At 38.7% G+C, this 24,924-nt stretch overlaps 1 protein-coding gene across 1 annotated transcript in view; it reads left to right on the top strand.

Moving 5' to 3' along the window:
* CNTNAP2 (contactin associated protein 2) overlaps positions 1-24,924 on the top strand; it is a 2,292,243-nt gene that overhangs the window by 1,788,457 nt on the left and 478,862 nt on the right. The gene's annotated exons all lie outside the window — the stretch shown is intronic.

The following is a 24,924-nucleotide window of genomic DNA, read 5'->3' on the forward strand; positions in this document are numbered from 1 at the left end:
GCAGTGAGCCGAGATGGCGCCACTGTACTCTAACCTGGGTGACGGAGGGAGACTCCGTCTCAAAAAAAAAAAAAAAAGGATGTCTCTGAAAGTGATTTTGTGGCCAACACCCTGTTTTCCTGCCTGTCCATCACTTGCTGATGCTGAGAGCTTCCAGCCTACAAAGAGGATGTGCAGGGCCTTCGTTCACTGATAACCAGATCTACCAGTGAAGGACTGGTTGTCTGTGCCTACCTGTGATCAGGTCTCCTTCAAGTAGATGATTATATAGTAGTTGGCAGGAATTTTTTAAAACTCAGAAACATTCATTTATACATCCAATCATTCAGCTCATGTCTGAGTCCTTGCTATATATCAGGCACAGTCAGACTATCTGGCAGTCCTTGGAAACACAGGGTGGGTAGGTAGTTTTAAGTCGTATGCCTCCTGCTGAAAGACAGGTTTAAGAACGTGTCTTCACGATCCCTACACCACTGCAATTTCACATATGTGCTCCTGCTCCTGTCTTTTTTTTTTTTTTTTTTTGAGATGGAGTCTCACTCTGTCACCTAGGCTGGAGTGCGGTGGTGTGATCTCAGCTCACTGCAAGCTCTGCCTCCTGGGTTCAAGCAATTCTCCTGCCTCAGCCTCCTAAGTAGCTGGGACTACAGGCACCCGCCACCACGCCCAGCTAATTTTTTGTATTTTTAGTAGAGATGGGGTTTCACCATGTTAGCCAGGATTGTCTCCATCTCCTGACCTTGTGATCTGCCCACCTCGGCCTCCCAAAGTGCTGAGATTACAGGTGTGAGCCACCACGCCCTGCCTCCTTTTTTTTTTTTTTTTTTTGTTTAACAGACAGGCAGAGAAATGATTAGATAATGAAGATGTTATTTATTTTTTATTTTCATAATAATGAATTAAAGAGGATCTTATGGACATTCTGAGCTTTCCCATTGTAACAACCTCATTTATGGCAGACGCCATTTGCCTGCTGTCCACACCGTACTTAATTCGGCCTCAATCTGTATCTTTGGTGTATTAATCTCCTCATGATCCAGATAACCTCTTCTCCATTAACAGTGAGGTTTTATAGCTAGGACAGTGCCTGGAAAATTATAAGCATTATTATTTTCTATTATAATTATTTAGGAGATGTTTTGGGCAGCTTACTACATTGCACAGAAGCTATCTCATTTCCTAGGGACTTTGATGCAATAGTCAATTGTAAATAGACTTTTCCACAGTCATTCATTTCATCCATTCATTTAAACACCTAATTTTTGAGTTCCTGTTATGCACAAGGTAGTCTGCTAAGACTAATGACAATGATAGGTGAATGCCACCTCTGCTATTATCAGCTTTAGGGCTTTGAGAAGTTACTTGACTTTTCTCACTTCCGTTTCTTCATCTTTAAAATGAGAATAGTAATATTACTGACGTTGTGAAGATCCCCAAGTTTATGCAATATGGGTATTGTTTTCTCAGGCCTTTGTATTTCAGAAGTTTATAAGCCTCATGAACGGGAGCAGGGGACCAACTAGACAAGGAAAGAGGCAGATCTATTCAACAAACATGTGTTGACTACTTACTATGCACAAAGGCAGTATATCAATATGGGGGGAATTCAACGGTAACGCTGAGACATGTGGTGGGATTTTAGAGCACACATTTTGCAAATCAAAGAGAACTTGTGAATCCCTGTAAGAGCCCTAGTGAAAATTGTTAAGAATGATTCTGGCAAGTCCCATAGCCATATACAAATTATCCCCATTATAGACTTCCCATAGTGTATATCTCTAGTATAAAAAGCATTACAATAATCACATTTAATCCTTGTTACACTTTAAATACGCATGTCGATGCAAATTACAAATATCGAAAGGAAAATGAAGACAGAAGGAAAATAAATCAAGAAATTCATTTAGAGAAAGAAAAATCACAATATAAAACAGCCAGTCTTTCTTGTTAAGAGCAGCCCTCACATTTCTAAATGTATGAATTGGTTTTGTGTTGACTGTGCCCCAACCCTGCTTATAATATGTCAATATTGGGAGAAATCCATCACTAACACTAACATGGCAGCCCTCTGAGGAGTCAAGCTAGGGGCATCTAGAGCGGCAATGCCCAGGCTTCACTCCCCCTCCTTTTGAAAGGCTCAGGTTGCCTTATAGTCTTCCATAAAAATACTGAGGGCTTTTCCAGGACTGCTCACTGCGTGATAGGAACTTACATCTATAGGGCATGTGGTAACATGCAACTGAAAGCTTAGATTTTTTTCTGGTGATGGGTCACATTCTACACTAGGTCCATCTTGCCATTGGTGCCCTGAAGTGCTTTGTCTAGGCCAACTGATGCAGTCCACAGAGTCTAAAGACCACTCAAACTACTCATAACATTTCTTGTGGCTGCCCATCCATTCCAGTTCTAGGAGTAGTTTAGACCATGTTCATCTCTATTAATTATCTCAAGTCTTTAAGCAGAAACAGCAACAAAAATAGGCTATAGAGGTATGAGAAGTGGTTTTGAGTTGTTAGTAAAGAGAGGATGCAAAAATCAGTTTGTTTGTTGTCATTTATTTCAAGCTCAATATTAGGTGTCAATGTTAGTGACTATCAACATACAAACAACATTTTTTAAAAACACTCTTAATGACACCTTAGTCAAGTGTCCAGATTATAGGAGTTTCCAGCAAGCACCAGCTAGACCACATCTGAAGAATTATAAATAGTACTAAAAAACCAAAACATGGAAAATGAGGTCAGGAATTTGATAAGTGTCCAATATAATGATAATGAGCAAAAAGGAAGGAAGGAAGGGAGGGGAGGGAAGGGGAGGGGAGATGAGACCATCGTCCATGCAATAATCCCTTCCCCAGTGTTAACAGTTGAATTGTGTCCCCACAAAAGATATATTGTGAATGTGACCTGTTTTTGACATAGAGTCTTTACAGATGTACTCAGGTTAAGATGAAGTCATTATTAGGTGGGCCCTAATTCATTATTACTGTTATCCTCATGAGAAGAGGAAAGACACAGGGACAGACACACATGGAGAAGAGAATGCCATGTGAAGACCCAGACTCAAGAAGAACACCACGTTGGGAGGGAGGCAGAGATTTAAGTGATGTGTCTACCTTCCAAAGCATGCCCAGGGTTGCTTGCAACACCAGAAGCTAAGAGAAAGGCCTGGAGCAGATTTTCCCCTAGACCCTTCTCTCCGTTTAAATTTATTTTTAAAAATTTTTTAGAGGTGGCATCTCAGTCTGTCACCCAGGCTGGAATGCAGTGGTATAATCACAGCTCACTGCAGCCTCAATTGCCAGGGCTCCAGCAATCTTCCCGCCTCAGCCTCCGAAGTAGCTAGGATTACAGGCATGCACCACCATGCCCAGCTAATTAAAAAAAAAAAAAAAATTCTGGAGATTTTCCTTTGTAGGAATTTTCTATGTTGCCCAGGCTGGTCTCAAAGTCCTAGGCTCAAGTGATTCTTCTACCTTGGTCTCCCAAAATACTGGGATTACAGGTATGAGCCACCATGCGTAGCCTCCTAGAGCCTTCAGAAAAAAAACGTAGTCTGCAAACACCTGGATTTCAGACTTCTAGCCTCCAGAACTGTGAGAAAATAAATTTCTGTTGTTGGAAGCCACCCAGTTTGTGGCATTTTGTCATGGCAGTCATAGGAAATTTAATGCATTCAGCAATGCTGCCAGAGATGGCCATTCCCCTCTGCCAGCACATTCCTAATGTGGTGCCAGTCTCCTAAGCCAGTCTGATGATGTTGGACAGCTCCAGGCGTTTGCTGAGGGCTTCCCAAATGCTGGGCACCACTCTAAGCACTTTTTTCTTTTCTTTTCTTTTTCTTTCTTTTTTTTTTTTTTTTTTTTTTTGAGACAGAGTTTCACTCTTGTTGCCCAGGCTGGAGTGCAATGGCACGATCTCAGCTCACCCAACCTCTGCCTCCTGGGTTCAAGTGATTCTCTTCCCTCAGCCTCCCGAGTAGCTGGGATTACAGGCATGTACCACAACTCCCGGCTAATTTTTGTATTTTTAGTAGAGGCAGAGTTTCTCCATGTTGGTCAGGCTGGTCTCGAACTCCTGACCTCAGGTGATTCGCCTGCCTTGGCTTCCCAAAATGCTGGGATTGCAGGTGTCAGCCACCACGCAAGCCCACACTAAGCACTTTATCTGCATTTCCTTATGTAATCTTCAACCTGAGTAGATGACAGTTGCCACTTACGCCATATTGAGAAAAACTCTGATGGTCTGATTAGATTCATTGAAATACTTTCAGTATTAGTAGCTAAATAGGGTTCTTTTTAAAGTTTGATTTAACCTAAGACTTGTAAAAATGAAATAAATATTATTTTAAATATGGTAGAATAAGTCAAACACTTAGTTTCAAATGGATTGGCAAGATAACTGATGTACTCCGTAAATATATACACCTACTATGCATTCACAAAAATTTTTTTAAAAAGAATTGGTAGGCATAGGCTAGTAAATTGACCAATATCTTCATTGGCTTAAAATAAATTTCTAAAACCAAGTTGTTCCTTGACACATATGCAATATCTTCAGAATTTCATGCCATAAGATTAACTATACTTGATGAATAAACTTTGAAATTTTAAAATAAATACAGAAAAGTTCTTTCTCAATTCAGAAATAACTACTGATATTCCCTGGGTGACTTTTTTCTCAGACAAGTTAGAAAACCACCAATTTGACTAGATTGGGAAATTCCTTAAAAGGAAATTAGTGCAATGGCCGAGACCTTGACTCTGGGATCTCCTAAGTTAGAGTCCCAGGACTACCTACCGATTATCAATTAAATATGCAGTCTTGGTGATATGGTTTGGCTGTGTCCCCACTCAAATCTCATCTTGAATTGTAGCTTCCATAATTCCCACATGTGGTGGGAGGGACCTGGTGGGAGATCATTGAATTATGGGGCAGTTTTTCCCATACTGTCCTCATGGCAGTGAATAAGTTTCACAAGATCTGATGGTTTTATAAGTGGTTTCCCCTTTTGCTTGGCTCTCGTTCTATCTTGCCTGCCACCATGTAAGATGTGCCTTTCACCTTCCACCATGATTGTGAGGCCTCCCTAGCCATGTGGAACTGTGAACCCGTTAAACCTCTTTTTCTTTATAAATTACCCAGTCTCGGGTAATTAGCAGCATGAGAACAGACACTCCTAATACACTTGGGAAAATTATATAACCTCTTTAAGCCTCAATTTCTCAAAGTGAGGGATGGTGAACAGCAGGGTGAGGATGAGAAAGAAGATGCTAGTGTAAGTAATAGTACCTCCTTCACAAAGCTATAATATGGATTATATGAAATTATGTGTAAAATGCATGTAACATAATCAGAAGTGTTAGGTTTTACTGCTACTCATGAGTAGCTTATTTATTTATTTTTTCTCATTAGAAGAAAACTTTAAAGCGATGAATTGTCTTGGTGAAAAGTATTAGGAGACTCTTGGCTATGGGTAAAAATGTCAGAAAACAATCTATAGGCTAGAGCCAGTGCAAAGGAAGTTATGTTTTTGGTAGCCTAATATAAATGTAGGTCGTGTTTCCTGCTGTCAGCAACATTCTAAGAGGCGGTCAGTTACTCTCACACTTGCAACTGCTCTACCTGGCTATTTAATGGGTCTTGGGAGAGTCCTAAAAACCACATCTTATAATGTGTCTTCTATAAAATGTTCCACAGAGTTTTTTATAAAACCTTTAAATCAGCTGGGTGCGGTGGCTCACGCCTTTAATCCCAGCACTTTGAGAGGCTGAAGGGGGCAGATCACCTGAGGTCGAGAGTTCGAGATCAGCCTGACCAACATGGAGAAACCCCATCTCTACTAAAAAAATACAAAATTAGCTGGGCGTGGTGGCACATGCCTGTAATCCCAGCTACTCAGGAGGCTGAGGCAGGAGAATCGCTTGAACCCAGGAGGCAGAGGTTGCAGTGAGCCGAGACTGCGCCGTTGCACTCCAGCCTGGGCAACAAGAGCGAAACTCCATCTCAAAAAAAAAAAAAAAAAAAAAAAAACCTTTAAATCTTTATATGTGATCTGTTTATGTATTGAGTTCTGCTCTTATTGATCATGTGTGTCCATAGAGGCAAGATAGAGCAGTCAAATTGTGATGACCAGTATGAGCTGCATTTGAAGTTCAGCTACATAGAATTTTAGAAAGGGATAGAAGAGATATTATTCACATAAATATTTAAAGACTAATTGGACACTATAGGGACAGCATGTAACATGGAGGCGAGGAGAAGGGCTCCTCCCAGTGCTTCAACAAGAGCACAGCTGTGTAGATACCATCTAACGCTGCCTCTTCTTTCAGAAAAGAATATCCTACAAACTCAGGTTTTACCATCAATCAGTATCACAAAACAATAACATTATTATGAAATAATGTGATTTCAACAAGATTTAAAGATATGAAAGGTACAGTTTCAAAATACAAAGTGTTATACAGGTCCAGCCATTTAGAGATAGACTAATCCATTATCTACTAACTTCTGGTTTTTGTGAATAGTATACTAGAATTCATCCTGTAAGTATTAAATTTTATAAATATCCAAAATGCCTGTATTTTTCCAAAAAGTAAAGCCACCCAATTTCAAATTTTTTAATCTCAGTACCTACTTTTAGGTAAGCCCATTGTAACCACAAAGAAAATACATACAGAGCAGTGTTCCCCAGCCTTTTTAGCACCAAGGGACAGTTTTATGGAAGACAATTTTTCTATGGACGACCAGGGTTGGTGGGGGATGGTTTGGGGACAAAACTGTTCCACCTCAGATCATCAGGCATTCGTTAGAGTCTCATAAGGAGCACACAACCTAGATCCCTTGCACACACAGTTCACAATGGGGCTCAAGCTTCCATGAGAATCTAATGCCGTCACTGATCTGACAGGAGGCGGAGCTCAGGCAGGAATGCTCACTCGCCCGCCTCACTTCCTGCTGCATGGCCTGGTTCCTAACAGGCCACAGACTGGTACTGGTCCATAGCCTGGGAGTTGGGAACCCCTGTATAGAGCACATACAAAAGAAAAACAGAAAAAAAAAAAAACAGGAAAGGAGAAATGGGACAAAATAAATACAAGACAAACAAACAAAAAAGGTTAAAAAAGGTTAACAAAATGGCAATAGTCAATAATTACCTTAAATGAAAATAGACTAGACTCCCCAATCAAAAGATAGAGTGACTGAATGGATTTAAAAACAACAACAACAAAAGATCCAATTAAATACTGTCTACAGGAGACTCACTTTAAGTTTAAAGACACACATAGGCTGAATGTGATGGGATGAAAAAATGATAATCTATGCAAATGGCAACCAAAAGAGAGCAGGAGTGGCTATACTTAGAATAGATTTTAAGTCAAAAACTGTCATAAGAGACAAAAAAGGACATTATATAATAATAATAGCAGAAGTAAGGCTAATTCACCAAGATGTAGCAATTATATATGCAACCAGCATCAGTACCTCTAAATATATGAAGCAAACACTGATGGAACTGAAGAAAGAAATACAATATTAGAAGACTTGCATATCCCACTAAATAGCAGATAGACATCCAGACAGACAAGTCAATAAGAAACTATAAACCAAGTGGACCTAACGGACATAGGCAGAACATCCCACCCAACAGTGACAGAATTCACATCCTTCTCAAACACACACAGAACATTCTCCAGGATAGATCTCATGTTACGTCACAAAACAAGTTTCAATAAACCTAAGATTAAAATCATACCAGGTATCTTTTCTGATCACAATGGAATGAAATCAAAAATAAATAACAGAAAGAAAACTGAAACATTTACAAATGTATGAAAATTAAATGAAATACTCTTGAACAATGAATAGGTCAAATAAATAAATCAAAAGGGAAATTAGAAAATGTCTCATGGCAAATAAAAATGAAAACACAACATACCAAAATGAATGCAATACAGCAAAAGCAATTTTGGAAGAGAAATGTATAGTAATAAACAGCTGCATAAGAAAAGAAGAACGCAAATCAACAACATAACATACCTCAAGAAACTAGAAAAAGGAAAACAAACTTAGCCCAAAGTTAGCAGAAGGAAGAAATAATGTAGATTAGAGCAGAAATAAACAGAGTAAAAAAAAATAGAAAAACTTGAAGAAATATTTTCTAAAAAGATAAACAAAATTGACTAAAAAAAAAAAAGAGAAAAAAACTCAAATAAATAAAATAAAAAATGGAAGAGGAGACATTACAACCTGATGGCTTCAATGCTGAATTCCACCAAAAATTTAAAGAACTTATGCTAATCCTTCTCAAGATCTTCCAAAAAATTAAAGAAAAGGGGATACTTTCAAACTCATTTTATAAGGCCAGCATTGCCCTGACACCAAAGCCAGACAAGAATATTACAAGGAAAGAATACTACAGGCCAATATCCCTGCTGAACATAGATGCAAAATTCCTTAACAAAATACTAGCAAACCAAATTCAACAGCGTATCAAAAAGATCATACACCACAACCAGGTGGAATTTATCCTTAGGAAGAAGGATGTTTCAACATAAATAAATCAATTAATGTGCTGCACTACATTGCCAGAATGCCTAGGAATAAACTTAAGGAGGTGAAAGACTTGTATGCTGAAAACTATGAAACATTGATGAAAAAAATTAAAGATGAAAATAAGTGGAAAGACGTCCCACGTTTACAACAGGAAAACTTAATATCATTAAAATGTCCATACTACCCAAAGGAATTTAGAGTTTCAATGCAATCCCTATCAAAATTCCAATAACATTCTTTTTTCTTTATTTTATTTTATTTTATTTTATTTTATTTTTGAGACAGGGTCTCATTCTATCACCCAGGCTGGAGTGCAGTGGTGCGATCTCAGCTCACTGCAACCTCCGCCTCCCGTGCTCAGGCGATCTTCCTGCCTCAGCCTCACAAGTAACTGGAACTACAGGTGCATGCTACCAGGCCCAGCTAATTTTTTTATTGTTTGTAGAGATGAGGTCTCACTATATTGCCCAGGCTGATCTCAAACTCCTGGGCTCAAGTGATCCACCCACCTTGGCCTTCCAAACTGCGAAACTTACAGGCATGAGCCACTGTGCCCGCCCCAGCATTTTTTACAGAAATAGAAAAAACAATTCCACAACTCATATGGAAACACAAAGGATCCCAAATAGCTAAAACAATCTTGAGAAAAAGATCAAAGCTGGAGGCATCACACTTCTTGATTTCAAAATATATTCTGAAGCTTCAGTAATTAAAACACTAAGGTACTGTCATAAAGACAGCTTTATAGACCAGTGGAAAGAGAGGCCAGGAATAAACCTGTGCATATATGACCAACTGATCTTCAATAGAGATGCCGAGAACAGACAATGGGGAGAGGATGATTTCTTCAATAAATAGTGTTGGGGCATTGTATATCCACATACAAAAAGAACAAAATTAAACCCTTACTGTACACCATACATAAAAATCAACTCAAAATTAATTAAAGACTTAAACGTAAGACCTGAAACTGTAAATCCTTAGAAGAAAACGTAGGGGAAAATCTTCATGACATTGGTCTTTGCAATGATTTCTTGGATATGACACCAAAAGCACAAACAACAAAAGCAAAAACAGAGCAAGAGGTATACTATGTCAAACTAAAAAACTTCTGTACAGCAAAGGAACAATCAATACAGTGAAAAGGCAACCTGTAGAATGAGACAAAATATTTGCAAACCACATATCTGATAAGGCATTAATTTCCAAAATATATAAGGAACTCCTCCAACTTAACAGTAAAAAAGCAAACAAACTGATTTTTAAATGAGTAAAAAATTTGAATAGACATTTATCCAAAGAAGATATACAACTGGGCAATAGATACATAAAAAGATTGTTCAACATCACTAATCATAGGGAAATGAGAATGAAAACCATAATGAGATATCTCACACCTCTTAGGGTGGCTATTGGCTTTTATTTGAGGGGGTTTGTTTGTTTGTTTGTTTGTTTGTTTGTTTGTTTTGAGACAGAGTCTTGCTCTGTCTCCCAGGCCGGATGGCTATTGTTTGAAAAAAAAAAGTTATTTGGTGTTATTAAGGCTGTGGAGAAATTGGAACCCTTGTACATTGTTGGTGAAAATAAAAAATGGTGCAGCTGTATATATATATATATGGAAAACTGTATAGAATGTTCTCAAAAAAATTAAAAGTAGAGTTGCCATATGATTTAATAAGTCCACTTCTGGCCATTTACTCCCCCAAAATTAAAATTAGAATCTTAAAGAGATATATGGACCCCATGTTCACTGCAGCAATATTCACAGTAGCCAAGATGTGGAAATAACCTAAATGTCTATCAAAAGATGAATGGATACAGAAAATATGGTATATATGTATATATGAATGGATACAGAAAATGTGAGAGAGATATATATATATATATAACAGAATATCATTCAGCCTTAAGAAAAAGGAAGTCCTGGCTGGGCATGGTGGCTCACACCTGTAATCCCAGCACTTTGGGAGGCCAAGGCAGGCAGATCACTTGAGGTCAGGTGTTCGGGACCAGCCTGACCAACATGGTAAAACCCTGTCTCTACTAAAATACGAAATTAACCAGGCATGGTGGTGGGTGCCTGTAATCCCAGCTACTGGAGAGGCTGAGGCGGGAGAATCGATTGAATCCAGGAGGCAGAGGTTGCAGTGAGCCAAGATTGCACCATTGCACTCCAGCCTGGGCAACAGAGTGAGACTCTATCTCAAAAAACAAAAAGAAAGAAAAAGAAAAAGGAGTCCTGCCATAAGTGACAATATGGATGAATCTTGAGAACATTATGCTAAGTGAAATAAATCAAGCACAGAAGGCAAATACTGCATGATTCCATTTATGTGAGGTATCAACAATAATCAAACTCATAGAAGCAAAGAGTAGAATGCTGGTTGCCAGGGGCTGGCAAGAGGGGAATACGGGGACTTGCTATTCAATGGGTATAAAGTTTTAGTCATGCAAGATGGATATACAACGTAGTGCTTACGGTTAACAATACTGTACACTTAAAAATTTGACAGAGTAGATCTCATGTTACCTGTTCATACTACAGTTAGAGTATTAGTCCTTTTTCACATTGCTGATAAAGATATACCCAAGACTGGGTAATTTAAAAAAGAAAGAGGTTTAATTGGACTTACATTTCCACGTGGCTTGGGAAGCCTCACAGTCATGGCAGAAGGCAAGGAAGAGCAAGTGAAGTCTTACTTGGATGGCAGCAGGCAAAGAGAGAGAACTTGTGCAGGGGAACTCCTCCTTTTAAAACCATCAAATCTCATTAGACTTATTCACTGTCATGAGAACGGCACGGGAAAGACCTGCCCCCATGATTGAATTACTGCCCACCAAGTCCCTCCCACAACATATGGGAATTCAAGATGAGATGTTGGTGGGGACACAGCCAAACCAGATCAAATAGAAATAGAAATCAAAATAGACAGACAAAAAACTAGAAAGAATCTGAGAGCCTATACTTCAAGGTGTTTTACCTAAGAGATCTGAGGAAATTACAGACATGATCACCAGCACTAAAATCTTGAACTTGGATCAAAGTAACCCTACATAACCAGAAAATGACAGGGATATAAGTCTCAGAGTCTTTAAATGAATATAACAGGTTCTTGTAGATAACTCATATACAGAGATCCAAAAATGAAAAGCTTGTTTTACATCCTATTCACAATATGTGTAGTACCCTTTTTCCAAATACTTGACTGATAAAAATACATACAGATTTTTAACTTATCCAGTCTATTACAGTTTATTTGCCAACTCTTAGTTCCCTCTTGTGCTATGTTTAAATTTACAAGATGAGTACAGAGACTTTTTGAATAACTAATTTAATTAATGAATTTTAGAGTTAACTTTTGTAGAGTTTTAGATACGTCCTTTGATCATACAGTTTAGAGATTACATTGAAAAGTAATCTAATGCAAAGTGTTTTTTTTTTAATTTAAAAGGTTTGAGTAAATTTTTCTTTTTTTTTTTTTTTTTTTTTTTTTTTTTTGACGTGGAGTCTCATTCTGTCGCCAGGCTGCAGTGCAGTGGTGCGATCTCGGCTCACTAAAATCTGTGCCTCCCGGGGTCAAGCGACTCTCCTGTCTCAGCCTCCAGAGTAGCTGGGATTACAGGCACACATCACCACACCTGGCTAGTTTTTGCATTTTTAGTAGAGACGGGGTTTCACCATGTTGGCCAGAATGGTCTTGATCTCTTGACCTCATGATCTGCCCGCCTCAGCCTCCTAAAGTGCTGGGATTACAGGCGTGAGCCCCTGCGCCCAGCCAAGTAAATCTTTCTTTAAAAATTACCAAAGCTGAATTTAATATACTGTATTGATTTGCGTCAACTCAAAATTGAATTTTATGCCACCTTTTTGGTCAGTTGTGAATTGAAATTTTATAACTGAAATTGTTTACAAGATTATGTTAAAGTAGGGCTGAGAGAATGAATTTTAAAGTATGATTCAAGGTGATAGATTAAATTATGTTCTTATATATTTTAGCCACTTTTTGAACTATTACAAATATCTAGTAAATTTTTTAATGCTCTGCCCCTTTAATTCTGGTCATGTAATTTAGGATTGAAAGGTGAGCTTTATCTTGGAACAATATTATCTTTCATTTATATGATAGCAGAAAAATTAACTATACTGCCTTTATTCAAAAGTGCTTAAAAACAACTATATGTTTACTCTCTCCACTTCATTATTTTCTTCCTCAGTGTAAATATGTTTATCTGGAAATAATGTATGCATTGTAGCATGCAGAATGTCAAGATGTTTTAAGAGATGCAACATAATGCTTGCTATAAACTCTTATATTCAGTCCTCATTTCATAAAACTCTCATGTTTAACTTGAACATGCTTTCATGTAAAAGCTCAGCTAAAAGTGTGCCTGTTTGGATGATAAGAAAAAAAAGCAAACAAATAAAATAACTACACCTATCTTGTACTCTTTAAAATATATATGTTGGTTTTTAAAAATAATTGCACTAAGCTAAACATGAGAACCTCTATATGAGCACCTTACATTAAAAGCAAGTCTTTTTTGGGAAAGCAAAATAAAATTAAAGGGACATGATTTTAGATCACTGATCTGAGTACACAGATCTAATCTCTTTGCCAGGGTTGTGTATACTGTACACAGCATTTCTTTTTTTTTTTTTTTTTGCACTCACTTATTTTGATCCAGTGGATCTTGACCTATTATCAAGAGTGAGTGAATATTGCTAGAAGTGATCACTTCAGTATGACTTAATCTGAAGGCAGAGAAAAACTGGTTATAAAAGAGGAAATATATTAGAAAGGAGAGTATATTTGTATCTAGCAACCTGGAATATGAATGTAAAAGAGAATAAACAGTTCAACACAGAATGATAAAGGGTGCCGTTGAGAGGGTCTTCTGGAGTCGGTTTTGCTTCATTCAACTATGAAATGACTACATGTATTCATTTATCCCTCCCCTCCCTCATTTTGAGGATATAATAAATGTGTTTCTCCTTTTTCTCCTCTTTCTTCAACTCTATCTCCTTGAAAGAGAATAAACAACTAAAAACAATGCTGCACCCCCACTCACCTTGATAAGCAGCATGAGTCTATTAAATTAAGCATGCTTGACACTCAAACACCAATTTTAGGGACACAGTGCTCAAAATAGAAAGCACAATGGTGACATCCTGTTACCGTCTCCCTGTGCCCTTGGCCTCATAAATAAAGCTCTGCAGGTTTCTGTGCTCCCTTGATACAAAATAAAGAACAGTGAATGAGTTAGAACAAGCTCTGGCAGCCATCAGTAATGTTGCACCCCACTGCTGCAGGACAGAAGACATCCAATTATGGAGCAAGGTCAGCCTCAGTCTCTACCGGTATTTTCTCTGGTGGTCAAGAGACCCTCACCCCCTCACCACCACCACCACGATTCCCTTCTACCTGATGGTGCTCCGGGACTTTATTTTTGGATCCTTCACTGTTTGACTTAAGAGGAGGAGGACATGATAGGCCAGTCAGTCTTGGCTGGGTTGTGGGAAAAGTCAGAGGACAGAACCAGATTGGTCAGTTTGTGAATCTTGTGATCAGCTACTTTTAGAATTTATTTGTTGTTAAGTTTGCCCAACAAATTTCCATATCCTTCATGTTTTCTCACAAAGATCTTTAAATTGCCTTTCCCAGCTTCCCACCTAAATACATTCAACCATCATAACACATTCCAAAATATAGTGGTTGCCCATGGTTTGCCCAATACTGGGCAATAGGCACTCAGATCCCAGTTAGTGACCAATATACGTATGGGACACAAATCATATCAATGAGGCACAGCTGCAGGGTGCATGTCTACTAAGGATACTGCTCTTCTGAACCCTCAGACTATACATTCTGGTACCTTAGTTCTGTCTCTTGGTGCCCTTTCCTGCAGGTAACCCACATTCTTACTCTCTCTCCATGCGGCATGGGCACTCTCTCTCCTGCCTGAGTCATAGTTCCTGGAGCAGACTCCACCCCCATGTTTCAGATCCTGTCTGAGTCCACTGAATGAAAGCAACAACTCCTGCGTGTCACTCACAATTCCCTGGATGATACTAAAAAGCAATCTTTCTCTCATTTTCGAAACCCCTTTGAGATATTAATGACTTCCTAGATTTTTTTCAGGACTTAGAGATTATTTCAGGAATAATCATATAATAAGAAGCATTTTGAATTGGAGACTCAAATTGCTCTTTAGATCATACTATATAATCTTAATGATGATGACGATGATAATAGTAGCTACCGTTGAACAAATGCCTACTATGCTAGGTGCCTTCTATCTTAACCATGGTTAATTCTCAGGGGCAGTCCTCAAAAGTTAGGATATTGTTCCTGTTTCTCAGGTGGGGGAAATGACTTTCGGCAGGAGTAACTATTTTTATTCATCTTATAGCTTTAAATTGGCAGCTAGATTTTGACCCCACGTCTGACTCGAAATTCGTTTTATTTCCACAACATCATTCACTGCGTAGAGATAAGAACTGTGAGCTGGTCTAATCATTTTTTCTTCCTGCAATAGAAGTCCTTTTCTAAAATTAGGGTCAACTCTCAGCACTCGTAAAAATATGCATATAAAAAGGGAAAGAAATGGAGGAAAATATTTTCCCATTAAATACTAAGACCTACTATACACTAAGCTACAGTATTTAAAGCACACAATACTAGGACCAATTGGATGGATTATGATAAAGAGACTAGACACTGACCCATACATAAAAGAACTTGGAATATTATAGAGGAAACACGAATAATTAATGAAAAAAGGAAAATAAATGATGTTGCATTAATTGAATTTCAATATTTGAAAAAGTAAAATAGCTTTCCCTCCTGAAACAAACAAAAAATTCAGAGAGATATTGGATCTCAGTGAAAATAAAATTTAAATATATTAAAAAACAAAACTTTAAATATATTACAGGAATATGAAGATAATACCTTTATGATATCTGGGTAACAAAAGGCAAACCACGTAAATTAAGTAAAGCAGGATTTTTTTTAAGTAACTAAACTGGTACAATTTATAAAGTACACATACTCCTTTGAAAAAGTAGGTCTCATGTGAATCTGCTCAGATTCCAGGGCTGTATTCACTTTCACCAAACACTAATGACCTGAGGCTATTGTATTTTTCTAGTTTTCCTGTTAAAAAGAGACATGAGAGTGTTGACTCTCAGGTGTGAGATCTTGACTGATCCCACACCTAGCCCAACTAGAGGCTTAAGGCTACTCATCACAGAGTCCTTCTGGAGCCAAGATAAATGCTTATGAATCTCAATTTTTATTCACAGCTTTCAATATTAGATTTTTCAATATTACATTTTAATATTTTTCAATATTAGATTTCATCATTTCCTGTGCCCATTTCCCTAGCTCAAGGGTTCACTTATCTTTGATAAGTTTATTGGCTAGATGTATGTATGATGACTCACTCTTCATCACATAAAACATACAATTTTGACAGTTGATAAAAAGATGTTCACATAAACTATAATCATATAATTAAATATGTACCAGAAACCTAAAAAATAGGGAAGAGGGAAGCTGATAGTATTTTATTCACATTTAACTAAAAAGCCATACATTTTAAATCTATGAGGTAAGAAGAAAAATCAGGAAATCTGCCTGAACCCATTAGTGACTATTCATGTAGGATTTTTTTTTTAATTTAATTTTTTTTTTTTTTGAGACAGAATCTCGCTCTGTGGCCCAGGCTGGAGTGCAGTGGCACGATCTCAGCTCACTGCAACCTCTGCCTCCCGGGTTCAAGCGATTCTTCTGCCTCAGCCTCCTGAGTAGCTGGGATTAGAGGCACCTGCCACCAAACCTGGCTAATTTTTGTATTTTTAGTAGAGATGGGGTTTCACCATGTTGGCCAAGCTGGTCTCGAATTCCTGACCTCGTGACCCACCCATCTCTGCCTCCCAAAGTGCTGGGATTACAGGCGTGAGCCACCACGCCTGGCCTCATGTAGAATTTTATGGTCACAAGCCTGTAGTTCTAGCAGGGAAACTCAACACATAAAAAGGAGGCCTTTAAATGCATTGTCAAGAACGACAAAAGGAGCTAAGTATCATTATATTCTGATCAAAAGAAAAGGCAAGTGTCCATTTCCAGTCTCTCTTTCTCTCTCTCTCTCACACAGACACACCCCAGCAGATTTGTAAAGAAAGGTAAATAAATCCCCCATACAAAAAGTTTCCTTTTTTCCCGACTTGGGTCTGAGAGTTGTTCAGTTTAACCTGAGTTGCCATTAGTGTCCTTCAAAGCTATAAATTTTGTTTTTCCATGCAACTGTTTCAAAACAAAGAAAATCTGTGACTTTAAAATTACTTTAGGGCCAAGCATGGTGGCGGGTGCCTGGTGTCACAGCTACTTTGGACACTGAGGCAGGAGCATTGCTTTGAGCCCAGGAGTTCTGCGTGGTAGTGCACTGGTGCTGATAGGGTAGTCGCACTAAGTTTGGCATCAATATGGTGACTTCCTGGGAGCGGGAATCATCAGGTTGCCTAAGGAGGGGTGAACCAAGCCAAGTGAGAAATGGAGCAGGTCAAAATTTCCATTCTGATCGGCAGTGGGTTCCACCTGTGAATAGCCACTGCACTCCAGTCTGGATACCATAGCAAGACCCTGTCTCTTTAAAAAAAAAAAAAAAAAAAAAAGGCTTTAGAAGCAATTTTACACCCTAACTTACCAATATAGGTAGTGGTCCGACTTTATCGCCACAGGAGGAAAAAAAAAGCAGAGTAAAACTTACAGAGCAATGGTAGATACAATACGATCAATACGATCTTCAAACCCAACTTCATTGAGCATGAGTTTCTACACATAAAAGAGATTCCTTCATTATTTCTTTTTTTTTTTTTTTTTTATTTATTTATTTATTTATTTATTTATTTATTTATTTATTTATTTTTGAGACACAGCCTAACTCTGATGCCCTGGCTTTGAGTGCAGTGGCGTGAACACAACTCTCTGCAGCCTTAACCTTCTGGGCTCAAGGGATTCTCCCACCTCAGCCTCCTGAGTAGCTGGGACCACAGACAAGCGCCATCACACCTGGCTAATTTTTTAAATTTTATGTAGAGACAGGATCTCCCTGTTGCCCAGGATGGTTGGTCTAGAATTCCTGGGCTCAAGCGATCCTCCCACCTCGGGCACCCAAAGTGCTGGAATTACAAGGCATAAGCCATCATAGCCGGTCCAAGAAAACCTTTTAGAAAACCCCATCAAACAGATCACCATACTATTTAACTGTAAGTCCAAACAATAATTTCAATCATAATATTTGAAGCAACTAGTATAAAAAGAGAAACTCATAAGCTAGCTTACATTTCTGTTGTCAAAGAGTAATTTATCCTTGCTGGAGTTGGTTTGGAGGTATTAATAGCCGGAATTATCCCAACAATATTCTGGCAAGAAACTATACACGTACTTTCTGATGTGCTCTGATGTGGCCACAGCCTGGCACTGAGAGTAGCTCCAACATGAGGGACTGAAGCAAAAGGGTTTCCCAAAGAAACACTATGCCCCAGAGACTGGAAGGAGAATTTGAGGAAGACATTAGGATGAGGCATCTCAGGGGTGGAAGAGAGAGAGACCCTGGAAGGCATTTGGGGCCATGACTTAATTATAAGCTAGGAATTGCATGTGTAGAATTTACAAGGTAAACAAAATGGCAGCCGAGGGTGGGGATAGTTCACACCCTTAGTAAAGGCTCGACATTATAGAATCTGCCTCACACTAGGATTCCCAGTAGCTTTTCTGGAAATAGGTCTCCTTCCTCTCCTGCCAGCCCTAAAATAATATTGGTAACACACACACCAACTTCTAGAGAGCACTCACAAAAAAAGTTGTCATCGCCAAGTGACCTCACTGCTTCTCCCTGGAGAGCTTTGCAGACAGAAAATAGCTCTGTGTCTTTATAAACAAATCACTCTGTGAATGACAGTGGGTACACAAACACGTCGATTCTCTTCCAGAGTTCTTACTCGCTCAATTGCCAGGTTTGCTTCTATTTTGGTTACAGAATTAAAATGTAATTAGTTATGTTTTTAATGAGTCCAAATGGGACACATTAAGATTCAGTAATTACTCTAAAATGATAAGCTGTGATTGAATGTCCCCATAAATAAGGGACATTTAAAGGCAGTACCATTTCTTGCTCAGTTGTTACTGCTTTTAAAACCGTCACTGTTTCCTGGGTGAATACAGTTTAAGGATTTAAATGATTACGCTGGATTATTGCACATATTTACAGTCAGAGCCAGCTATACCGACATATTTAAAGTGTATACGTTCTTTGATCATGTGGCCATGTCTACCTAAGAACCTAATAACTGACTTTACTGAATGTTGGCTGTCCAGGTTAGTACCTCATTATGACTTACTGGCTTTTAAGACACGTTTATTTTATGTGGCATCAGTTTTTCTCTTCAACCTGATGCAAGACCTCACTGCTATTTCTGAGGTTCTTTATGTCCTTAGTGTTTGGCAGGGCTCACATCAGGTCTAGAAAAGTGGTGCTAGAGGTTCAAGATCCAATACAAGAATGGCAGCAGTAATTGATGCACTTGCCCCATACGGAAATCTGATCTCTTAACCCACCTGTTTCCTAGGCTAACTGAATCAGCAACATGTCAGTAGTTGCCAATGCTGATCAATTTCCTAGTGACATTGGTAATTTAAAAAACATTGAAATAGTTAAGTTCGTTGTAGAAGTAAGCCTTTCATCCTACAGCAAATCAAAAACAAACAAAATGGATAAATGTTTTCTGATAACTTTTAAAACAGTTTACCTAAGAGGAGGAATTGTAAAAACTTAAACATAAATTGAGATCATCCCACCTGATTTTTTAATCTTCGTAGGAAGCCTGTTCATGATATTCCAGTCAACTACTCTAGAATCCTATTTTGGTATCTCAGTATCTCGTGCAGCAGTGAATAGCACTGCTCAATATTTTAGAGGCTTCATATTTCCTTAGAGTCACAATTGTCACCCTAAAATTTAGATCTAATAATCCTACTACTGTCCTGTGTAGGAAAAAATACAGAAAGCATATACTTCTTATTTCCCAGCCTTCAAGTATGTGAAGACTACTATCAAGACCACTATGTCTTACTGGCCAGGCGCGGTGGCTCACGCCCGTAATCCCAGCACTTTGGGAGGCCGAGGTGGGCGGATCACGAGGTCAGGAGATCGAGACCATCCTGGCTAACACGGTGAAACCCCGTTTCTACTAAAAATAAAAAAACTTACCTGGGTGTGGTGGCGGGTGCCTGTAGTCCCAGCTACTCAGGAGGCTGAGGCAGGAGAATGGCATGAACCCAGGAGGCGGAGCTTGCAGTGAGCTGAGATCAGGCCACTGCACTCCAGCCTGGGCGACAAAGCGAGACTCCATCTCAAAAAAAAAAAAAAATCCCCGCTTCCAACAGCAGTTCTCCTGGAACCCTACCTTCCCCTGAATTTTGTCATATTTATCAATGCCTTTCTTATGGCAACCAGAAGTATATAGAGCAGTTCAGTTCACAAAGGGCTGTAAATACAGTAGGACAATACATATCTCACTTTACTTTGGACAACCAGATGCTTCAAAACTTGCTGATGGTAGATTAACTTTTCATGTAACTTTATTTATTTTACTGTTGGCACACATGGCATTTTTGTGTAAAGTTTTCTAATGATTTTTACATGAAATGATGTCCAGTTATAAATCTCTATTCTATACCTTGAATTTAAACCAGCAATTTTTTTCACTTAATCCTATTGTATTATGTGGTGTTGTTTTTATTATTCTAATCTATTTAAAGCATATTAATCTCACTCTGAAAGCTGTATAAAAACCTCTAAATCTGGGCTGGGCGAAGTCGCTCACGCTTGTAAATCCCAGCACTTTGGGAAGCTGAGGCGGGCAGATCACTAGAGGCCAGGAGTTCAAGACCAGCCTGGCCAACATGGTGAAGCCCCGTCTCTACTAAAAATACAAACATTAGCTGGGCGTGGTGGCACAGGCTTGTAATCCCAGCTACTTGGGAGGCTGAGCCAGGAGAATCGCCCAGGAGACAGAGGTTGCAGTGAGCTGAGATAATGTCACTCACTGCACTCCAGCCTGAGCAACAAAGTGAGACCCCGTCTCAAAAAAAAAAAAAAAAAAAAAAAAGCCTCTAAGTTTGGTTCATCTGAAAATTTCATGAGTCTGCTTACTCTTACAAGTCCTTGCTCATAATATTGAACAAAAATCACCGAGAACAGACATGTGACACATACACCAACAGAAGTCTCTCCCCAGCAGTTCAGTAAGTGGAAGGTACTCTAGCTAGCATCTCCACCGTTCAACTGTACCCCACTATATCAACAAACACATTATGAGTGGTTCAAATGAATGCTTTTCTGAAATGATGCCATCCTCAATGGGGAAGGTTCCCAGTCTATCAATCTCCATGCAGCATAATTTGTAGAAGTCCTACCTTTCATTTCTAGATGCTAATCGATCTTCTATTCAATGGAAGATCTAGCCTACTGGTGTCTCATTTTTTATTCTTCCTACAATTTAGAAAATCAGATCAGCATAAGAACTTTATTTTTAACAAATATTAATATAAAAGTATTACATGTTTTTCTACTGCCCATATCTGTTCTGTCCAAGCCATGTGCATTCATGTTAAATAAATACCGTCTTTTAAAACATAAATAGCATGGTTACTCCACATTGACTCCTGATGTCCCAAGATGTTCAAGATGCAGTAAGGAGAAATATTATTTTAAAACAATTCAAAGGGAGTGAAAATGGTAGCACACAAAGGAGGCAGCATTTCCTGCTTCTCACAAGACCATCTGCCTGTATTGTGGGCAAGATTTTTTAAAAATCCTAACTGAAAAGAAAATAATGTTAAGAGACATATGCCCATGTTTACAAGCTGAGGGAAATTGACAAGTGTGTCTGTTTCGCCAGTATTTTTACAGTCAACTGTTATACATAATGGGGAAAATTAAAATCAGTAATTACTTTTCTAGTCTGCCATTGTTTTAAATGTGCTTGGAATTTTTCTTAAGCATCCATTCCAAGTAATTATTTGTAATAGGCCAGAACACTTAAAGGGTTGTAGGGATGGATACACAGCTATTTTACAAAGTGAAATACTTTGACAATAACAAATTATTTTTCCTCCTTTCTCTCCCCAATGTTGGCTGAGTTATGTTTATACCTCACTTTGTAGATAATCCTTCTAGCTACACTTTTTTAAGGCACAGCCATTATAAAAATCTTCTGTTTGGGCTTGGCACTGCTTAGAACTAGAAATTGCTATTTGCTGCCTGCCAATTACAGAATAATTTAAGGTTTGATGCTCCCAGGCACAGTTTCTTGAAATACACAGAAAAAAAAATATATTAAGGTGGATGCATAATATTTTTTCTGCATTGCATAGCTTCAATTGCTTGTATAGAATTATATCCAAATTGCTAAACAAATCAATTGGAGAAAAATCACGTCTTCTAGGAAAGTGTTTTGTAATGGTTTTAATACTCTTTCTTTTGATAAGATCATAGCAAATATTTTACAAAAATTTTATATTATTTTCAACTGAATGATTTCAATCTATGAAATGTGATGGGTATAAATATTGATATAATTTTAACATAAAATTTAAACTTCTAGGAGATAATAGAGGAAGATGTGATTTTTTAAATCAATTTGGAATAATTAAGAAGAAAAGAAAAAAGAGAGTTAATTAAGTTTCCCAGATCTTTTCAAGTCTAAAATGCAATAATTTTTCATCTTTGTATATTTGTATCTGAATTATCCATCATTTGCAGTACGAAGCAGGAAAGCGGTAAAGCAAAGTAAATTCGTGATTTAAAAGGATCAAGTATACGGTTGAAGACTCAAAAAGCTTTTTGTTTGGGACAGTAGAAGGAAATGTGCTGATTATCATGAGAACAACAGAAAAGAGAAATGAGTTATTTATGTAACCCTGTCATCATGCCTACAACACCTCGAAGGGCAGTCAGGCATAGTCTGTTATCAGGAAAAGCAAGCAAACAAAAGCCTTTTTATATATATATAACTAATCACAAACATGCTCAGACTCCAGAAGATGGTAAAATAAAATAAAATAAAATAATTTTATTGACTTCTTTCACCTAGGTGCCTTGGTTGCTCTCCCAGGAAACCATTCTTCGCATTCCCCACTTACTTCTCTTTTCTTTTCTTTTTTTTTTTTTTCGAGACAGAGTCTTACTCTGTCGCCCCAGGCTGGAGTGCAGTGGCGCCATCTCGGCTCATGGCAACCTCCGCCTCCCGGGTTCAAGCTATTCTCCTGCCTCAGCCTCCTAAGTAGCTGGGATTACAGATGCGCGCCACCATGCCCGGCTAATTTTTGTATTTTTAGTAGAGATGGGGTTTCACCATGTTGGTCAGGCTGGTCTCCCCACTTTTCTTAATTCACCCCTGAAATACACTACCCAAACACATAGCAACTGAGATCTGGAAACTTCATTCTTGACTTCTAAGGAAGGCCACTTTCTTCAAAATACAGCAAGACAAACAAATCTAGCTCCTAGCATGACTTTAGTGTGAAAAGGCTGGGCTTGGGAGCACAGCAGGTAGACATGCCTATTAACATTGTGCTGCCATGTTTACTTTGTTTTTGTTTACTTAAATCATGGACAGAAAGCCAAGTGTATAAGTGAAAACCCAAGGGACAATGACATGCGGTAGACTGCAGACCAAGAATAAGCAGGAAGTTAAATACCAAGATATTCCCCCAAAATAAACCAGATAGCTTGGTTTATATGGAAGAAAATAAACCAGAGTACCACTAACATAAGCATGACAGAAGGTTTTACACAAAACTTTAGCAGAAGTGGGTCCAAATTTCAGCTAGTTTCAGGAATAGTTGGTCGAGGATGGTTCTCCAAAGAGGGTGGAATTGTGCTGTTGATCAGCTGCCCTCACATGAGCGATTTGCATTTTCTTGGAGAGAAATAGTCGCTGAAGTCAAGCAGAAGAGTATGTGAGAAGGAATAGCTGTGAGACCAGGACAAGCCAAGGCCACCGTGGGATATTCTCAGTCCGTCTGGGTCTCTAGATTTACAAAGAAACATGTTGAATCTGTAGAGGCAAATGGAAAGTTCCCCCTTCACCCTCTAACGGTTAGCTGAAAATGAATAAATGACAAGAGGGGGATTAATAGGAGGAAAGGACATACAGAAGGTAATTAACATGCTTAGGGACAGGGGAATCACAGGAGGAGAATGACCCAATAATCCAGTGAGGTCTTGACACTTATTTGTATACCCTTCTTCACAGGGACAGGGTTGATGAGGAGTGTAGGGATAAATGACTTACAGGGGAAATGAATAAGCCCAAAGAACGGTGGTCTGGGACAAAGTTCCTCTGAGCTCTAGGACAGGTGGAGGGAAGGTGAGTGGTTGAGCTTCACTGTAATCAAAGGTTATCTTATTATGCAGATAAAGCCTCCCAGGTAATCTCTTGGAGCTGTCTTGAGAAGAATAGATGAAAAGTCTTTCTGGGTGCAGTGGAGACTCCCAGTGTCTCCTCTTCTCCAGTGGTTAATCTTTCCTGGTTGTTTGATGAGATTCCTAGGGAGGAGGTCTTAAGACAATTGCATTTCCTTTTAAAGGGTTTTCCTAGTCAGATAAGGAAATTCCGGTTCTGGTACAGTGGCTCACACCTATAATCCCAGCACTTTGGGAGGCTGACGCCGGAGGATTGCTTGAGCCCAGGAGTTCAAGACCACCCTGGCCAACATAGGGAGACCCTGTCTCTACAAAAAAAAAAAAAAAAAAAAATTAGTTGGGCATTGTTTTGCATGCCTGTGGTCCCAGGTTCTCAGGAGGCTGAGGTGGGAAGAATTGCTTAAGCCAGGGAGGTAGAGAGGCTGCAGTGAGCTATGATCGCACAACTGCACTCCAGCCTGGGTGACAGAGAAAGACCCTGTCTCTAAAAAAACAAAAAATAAAATTCCAGAGAGAGTAGCTCCCAATGCTTCAGGAAAGAAAAGAGATCAGAGTGGGGCTTGGGGGGGAACACTGGAGAGACCTTGGTTCTGAGGCTTATTTCTGATGCCTTTAATTTCCTTTAATTCAAAGCATGCCAAAGAGCCATAGTTTTGGAGGAGTATTTTCTGAGCCCCAAGAACTCCTCACAATGCAAAATGGATGCCTGGCTTTCATTTTTTTTTTAATGATTTATTTATCTTAAAAATAAACTTGGATTCATTTGATCTTCATAATCCCTGTAGATAATTTAGGCTTCCAAAGGAAACATGGTCTCTATTGGCCTAATTAGCAATAACCAAGTTAAATTCCATTTCTGTACAGAATTTTTTTT

Source organism: Gorilla gorilla, chromosome 6 (assembly GCF_029281585.2).
Source record: "Gorilla gorilla gorilla isolate KB3781 chromosome 6, NHGRI_mGorGor1-v2.1_pri, whole genome shotgun sequence".
Lineage (NCBI taxonomy): Eukaryota > Metazoa > Chordata > Mammalia > Primates > Hominidae > Gorilla > Gorilla gorilla.